This window comes from Tribolium castaneum, chromosome 6, assembly GCF_031307605.1.
Source record: "Tribolium castaneum strain GA2 chromosome 6, icTriCast1.1, whole genome shotgun sequence".
In the NCBI taxonomy this organism is placed as follows: domain Eukaryota; kingdom Metazoa; phylum Arthropoda; class Insecta; order Coleoptera; family Tenebrionidae; genus Tribolium; species Tribolium castaneum.
In genome coordinates, this window is record NC_087399.1 from 2,718,666 (window position 1) to 2,724,094 (window position 5,429).

Genomic DNA, 5,429 nt, shown 5'->3' on the forward strand with positions numbered 1-5,429 from the left:
AATTCGCCCAATACCCGAAATAGTAGCCGATTATAAACACCAGTTCTGTTTCACTCCTAATGTTGGAATAAATATCGAACACAAATAAAAGTATTGAAACAATTGTCTGTTGTACGACATAACGAACTAACTCTTTACCCAGCTTGTCATAAATTAATTTCCGCCCACTAAAATAATGTATATTGCCTTCAATTGAAATTAACTTATTGAAAATATCTTCAAATTCCTTTTTCTTTACGTGAGCGTAAATTATAATAACGATGGTTTGAAAATAATTTATGAAATATTTGTAAAAGCTGATGTAACTCGCCAAGTTATTTTCGACTGGAAAGAACACAAAATAAAGTAGTCAGTAAAGTCTGCATACATTTTGACAACAATTTCCGTTCTTTGGTCTTTGATCGACTTAATAAAATCGTTGTATAACTTAACTATTATTTTCGGCACAGCTAGTAGGAAGAACCCAAAGTGGTAACCAACGAATAGGGCAAAGTAGTACACACTTATGTAAAACTGAAGGACGCCACTTTGCAGACTTAGGTAGATATCAAACGCCAGCCCTAACAAAGTAAAAAAACTATGGAAGAGAACGAAACCCATTAGCTGTTTCCCTAAAGTGTGATAATTGAGGCTTTTCCTTCCAAACCGGTGTATTTTTTCCTCCATCAAAAGTAAATCATTGAAAATTTTCCCCAAATCTTTTTTCTTAAATTGTGCGTAGATTATGGTACCGATAGTTTGTCCGTAGAGAACAAAATATTGAAAAAGAAGGGTGTAACTGTACAGGCTGTTCATTGCAGTGAAAAACACCAAATAAAGAACTACAACAATCAAAAGCACTGATAAAACAATAAGGAAATAAAACGATGTTTTATTCCGAAACTGTTTCTTGCTTTTATTTGTGGTTTCAAGTTCGTATACTGGTAAGCCAAAGTAAGTCCAGATGTTGCAAAAAACTGTAATGATTTCAGTTAGGTCGTTGGGTGCCCACATGTTTGTATAAAGTGGTCAGGAGGACGTCAATACTCATTAGAGTTATTAACTTATTTGTGACAAACTTTAAGTAATGGCTTTTAATTCAGTATAAATAATTTTCCAAATCTTTCTTTTGAATAAACTGGAACAAATAAGTGATTTGTGTTGCCACTCCTGCAATCATCTAATTACTAGCTATTAGTTGAAAGCTTCCAGTCTCTAACTTACTGAAAAAATTAACGTACAGTTGAGTGGAAATAATCCACACACCATAAATGGAGGTTCGTGTCCAAATTTTAAGTAAATTAAAGTCAGCTGCGACAAATTAAAAAATTACCGATTAGTTGAGAACCACTGACTTACCTCTTTGCGGTGGCAAAATCGGTTGTTTTCACTTATAAGTTCACCTACTAGTTGTTTCTGAATAAAGCGTAATTTCGGGTGTCTTGTAATTTATTACTTACCTGTTCTAATATTTTTTCAAAGTAGTAGAGCATGAGGAACTCGTTAAACAACACATTAATCAGCCAAGAAACATTCATAAAAATTAGACATATTGTCAAAAATTGCGAAAAATGGTGAGTAGTTAGTAAAGATATTCCGAAAAAAATGTCCAAGGCGGTAATTGAAAACGTCGAAAATGTTCTCAACAAAATAAATACTTGCAAAGTCTTGACGACACTTACAGACAAACTGTGCAATTTTGTGTAGACTTTTATTGTATTTTTCGCATTTTGATGCTTAATAGCATTAATAAAATCGCAATAGAGTTTGAGAACAATTTTTGGGAGAAACAATAAGAAGAATCCAAAATGAAAATTCGCCCAATACCCGAAATAGTAGCCGATTATAAACACCAGTTCTGTTTCACTCCTAATGTTGGAATAAATATCGAACACAAATAAAAGTATTGAAACAATTGTCTGTTGTACGACATAACGAACTAGCTCTTTACCCAGCTTGTCATAAATTAATTTCCGCCCACTAGAATAATGTATATTGCATTCAATTGAAAGTAACTCATTGAAAATATCTTCAAATTCTTTTTTCTTCACGTGAGCGTAAATTATAATAACGATGGTTTGAAAATAATTTACGAAATATTCGTAAAAGCTGACGTAACTCGCCAAGTTATTTTCGACTGGAAAAAACACAAAATAAAGTAGTCACTAAAGTTTGCATACATTTTGACAACAATTTCCGTTCTTTGGTCTTTGATCGAGTTAATAAAATCATTGTATAACTTAACTATTATTTTCGGCACAGCTAATAGGAAGAACCCAAAGTGGTAACCAACGAATAGGGCAAAGTAGTACACACTTATGTAAAACTGAAGGATGCCACTTTCCAGACTTAAGTAGATATCAAACGCTAGCCCTAACAAAGTAAAAAAACTATGGAAGAGAACGAAACCCATTAGCTGTTTCCCCAAAGTGTGATAATTGCGGCTTTTCCTTCCAAACCGGTGTATTTTTTCCTCCATCAAAAGTAAATCATTGAAAATTTTCCCCAAATCTTTTTTCTTAAATTGTGCGTAGATTATGGTACCAATAGTTTGTCCGTAGAGAATAAAATATTGAAAAAGAAGAGTGTAACTGTACAGGCTGTTCCTTGCAGTGAAAAACACCAAATAAAGAACTGCAACAATCAAAAGCACTGATAAAACAATAAGGAAATAAAACGATGTTTTATTCCGAAACTGTTTCTTGCTTTTATTTGTGGTTTCAAGTTCGTATACTGGTAAGCCAAAGTAAGTCCAGATGTTGCAAAAAACTGTAATGATTTCACTTAGGTCGATGGGTGCCCACATGTTTGTATAAAGTGGTCAGGAGAATGTCAATACTCATTAGAGTTATTACTTATTTGTGATACAAATGACTTTTAATTTAGTATAAATAATTTTCCAAATCTTTCTTTTGAATAAACTGGAATAAATAAATGATTTGTGTTGCCACTCCTGCAATCATCTAATTACTAGCTATTAGTTGAAAGCTTCCAGTCTCCAACTTACTGAAAAAATTAACGTACAGTTGAGTGGAAATAATCCACACACCATAAATGGAGGTTCGTGTCCAAATTTTAAGTAAATTAAAATCAGCTGCGACAAACTAAAAATTACCGATTAGTTGAGAAAACACTGACTTACCTCTTTGCGGTTGCAAAATCGGTTGTTTTCACTTATAAGTTCACCTATTAGTTGTTTCTGAATAAAACGTAATTTTGAGTGTCTTGTAATTTATTACTTACCTGTTCTAATATTTTTTCAAAGTAGTAGAGCATGAGGAACTCGTTAAACAACACATTAATCAGCCAAGAAACATTCATAAAAATTAGACATATTGTCAAAAATTGCGAAAAATGGTGAGTAGTTAGTAAAGATATTCCGAAAAAAATGTCCAAGGCGGTAATTGAAAACGTCGAAAATGTTCTCAACAAAATAAATACTTGCAAAGTCTTGACGACACTTACAGACAAACTGTGCAATTTTGTGTAGACTTTTATTGTATTTTTCGCATTTTGATGCTTAATAGCATTAATAAAATCGCAATAGAGTTTGAGAACAATTTTTGGGAGAAACAATAAGAAGAATCCAAAATGAAAATTCGCCCAATACCCGAAATAGTAGCCGATTATAAACACCAGTTCTGTTTCACTCCTAATGTTGGAATAAATATCGAACACAAATAAAAGTATTGAAACAATTGTCTGTTGTACGACATAACGAACTAACTCTTTACCCAGCTTGTCATAAATTAATTTCCGCCCACTAAAATAATGTATATTGCCTTCAATTGAAATTAACTCATTGAAAATATCTTCAAATTCTTTTTTCTTTACGTGAGCGTAAATTATAATAACGATGGTTTGAAAATAATTTACGAAATATTCGTAAAAGCTGACGTAACTCGCCAAGTTATTTTCGACTGGAAGGAACACAAAATAAAGTAGGAGAACGCTTCCAAAAATGACTAGATTAAGAACACAGATGTAATATTTTTGGTGTTGGATGATTTTCTTCGTCTCATTGACAGTCTTAAGTTTGTAAATTGGCAGTCCAAAGTAAGTCCACACTTTGCAAAAAGCGAGCACAATGTCACTCACATCGTTCGGACACCACATGTTTGTATCACGGATAAGTAATAACGAAATAACGCAAACATTTGTTGGTCAGGTAATTAATTAGAAAATTGATTTTCCGCCTAAATAAATTTTCATGCGTCTAAATGTGGTCGCCAAATGATGTAAGTGAAATTTTGGTCGTTTTTTGCAAAATTTGGACTTGCTTCGGACTGCCAGTGTACAAATTCAATGTACAGGGAAACTTTTGTCTCGAAAAATCTTTGACGTTTTTTGTTCTAAATTTATCGATTCTCACAGTTGGTCTCCTGCTCCATGTAGTGTTTATTCCGGTGGCAAACAACTTGTGGAGTCACATAAGTTTTTGCCAATACTGCATACACTACGTACAAACTTTCGGAATTGTTATATTCTCTCACGTGAAGAGAAAAGAGTTTGAAGAAATTTTCAACGATTTACTGGCAATTGAGAGCAAGATTCGCCTTTTTGGCGGAGGAAGTTTCGGGTATCACAAGCTGGGGAAAGAGCTAGTGGTATTTGTAATACAGCAGAGTCTGCTTGTTACAATTTTAGCGATTGCCAATTTTTTCACGACCGCTGAAACGACGGAAATAGTCTTATACTTGTTGGGCTATTATTTCGGTTATTTGTCAAACTTTCATTTTGGTTTTTTTTTATTAATAATGCCAAAGATCGGCTTCAAACTGTATTGCGATTTTATTAATTCAATAAATGGACAACCTGTGAAAAATGTAATGAAAATGTATGGGAAATTATACAGCTTGCCAGTGAGTCTCGTCAAAACCTTGCAAGGGTTCATTTTGTTGAGAGTATTTTCAACTTTCACAATAGCCACACTGGATATTTTTTTTGCCATATCTCTAGTGATCCCTCAGGAGTTACCATGGTTTAAGACATTTTGCTTGATTTTTGTCAATATCTTATGGCTGTCCGGACTTTTACTCAACGAATTTTTAATACTACTTTACTTTGAAAAAATGTTAGAACAGGTAGGTAAGTAAAGTTTTACGACACTTGTAATAAATGTGTATTTACCAGAAACTAGTTATTTGTCGATTGATTCGTAACAACAGACCTGTGAGGTACAAATACGTGAGTATTAAGTTCTGTTTGGTTTTAATTTTCTCGCAGCTGGATTTAATTTATTTGAGATTTAATCACGAGCCTCGGCATTTTACGGTATGTGGGCTGTTTCCACTAAAATGCACTTTAATTTTTTCGGTAAGTTGTATAAACGGAAAAATTGAAATACGTCTGTAAGGTGGTTGCAGGAGTTGCCACGCAAGTCACGTACTTGTTTCAGTTTGTTAATAAATTAGAGCAATAAACGATCAGGGGGTTGAGAAAAAGGCGAA